Genomic DNA, 1,773 nt, shown 5'->3' with positions numbered 1-1,773 from the left:
GATCTTATAGCCTACCTACCTTACCCTATTTCAATCTGTTCTAATATTTCTATATCTTATCACCCTAAGACTTTGACTCCATTTCCCAATGGCCTTTCCTTGCAGTTTCAACAAAACATTTCAAAAAACCAAACTATGAACCTAATAACTAGCCTAAAATTCCACAACAACAAATCTAAATCCAATAGAGGGATCCCTCTTTGAGTTTAGAAGGGTTAGCTTCTAAGCTTAAAAATGGTTCTGTGGTTAACTCTGGTTTTCTTTCCCAACCTTAAGAAATTACAAAGTGATAACACATCCTTTGTTGATGTCTGAAATTTTTTATCACCGCCAAGAAGAAGAAAGATATATTGTTTAAAGAAATCGTTATAAAACTCTGAGTGAACACAACAGTGAATGCAACTGACATCTCAAACTAGTGGAATCACCTTATAGACAAATGGAGCTGCCAGGTGAAATAAATGCAACCAATATTCAAATGTCTAGTCTTTGTTCTACAACAAAGAATAGATCTAATCAATTATCGTTTTTGAGGGAAAAATTTCTTCGTTACTGCACTCCCCAACAATGATGCCAAATGTTGTATTTATTTTTCGAAGACAATCTATTGGTTGAGAAATTGCACCTAGAAACTAACTCAACCAACTTTAGGTCCAAGCTTTCCCTCGAACTAGAGTGGGCTCCCTCAATGTTACGAAGCCTTAGTGTTGTTCACTATCACCGAACAATTACAACCTATGAAGCACAATGGCCGAATCTAGGGGTTTTTTGTAGGGTGGTTGCTTCAGGTTTCAAATCCCTACTTAAAAAATAAAATATTAGGCTTACAAAGGCCTTATCAAAGCGTCAACGTTTAGTTAATAACATAATAACATAGCTTGAAAGAGTTTGATAGGGGAATGAAGGAGAAATTAGAGAATTAGATATCCTCCTTAAATATATGATCATCTAATATGAGAAGAAATGTATAGAAGAACCTATATAGTGAACAAAAATACATCTAAGTATAGCATAGAAGCAACAATTTAATGATTTTTGGGTTATCAGTTAAACAAATTGTTCAATCTCTTACTCAGTATAGAAAATAGCATTGTAGAGGAACATCGGGTGTTAATAATTTACTGCAGAGAGATAAATTATTATTGATATTTACCAAGATGAAAAACCAACAACAACACACATAAACAATACAAACAATATTTAACCAGGAAAAACCCCAACTCTGGGGAAAACCCACTATAATGAAATTTCATTAACCTTGGCCAAAACCCTGGCCAACCTGGCTAAGTAAGCCTTCACGACTCACCTCCTTGGCTTGCCTTACAATGAATTTTTCCAGCCTTTTATAGGCTTCATTACATGAAATACCATGGGGAAAAAACCATGGGTACACAATACCACGTGCCCCAAAACTACCCTTGTTTAACCTGGTCAACCTTGACTCTAACCGCAAGTCAATTTACCTAACATTCCCCCCTTAAACTTGACTTGGGGTTCCTTGACTAAATCTAGCCAACCTTGCCAAGTGAGTCAACCTAGCCCTTCTCACTCTGGCCCTTACCCCCCTCAAATTTTTTACCCAAGGTATTTGTTCACCCGACATCCCCCTATCACTTAGGTCTATCCTAGACTTTACCAGTGATTTACCCAGTGGTAAGCATGCCTTACTAGGTCATACGGTAGTATTCCCATTTAAATGTGATAAATAACTCCATATATATATATATATATATATATATATATTAATTCATTATTGCTATCTCAACACATATC

Source organism: Pinus tabuliformis, chromosome 4_1 (assembly GCF_031772625.1).
Source record: "Pinus tabuliformis cultivar Carrire ecotype Pingquan chromosome 4_1, CPIR1, whole genome shotgun sequence".
NCBI lineage: Eukaryota > Viridiplantae > Streptophyta > Pinopsida > Pinales > Pinaceae > Pinus > Pinus tabuliformis.
The sequence above is the reverse complement of the archived record's forward strand: the minus strand, read 5'-3'. Positions refer to the sequence as shown.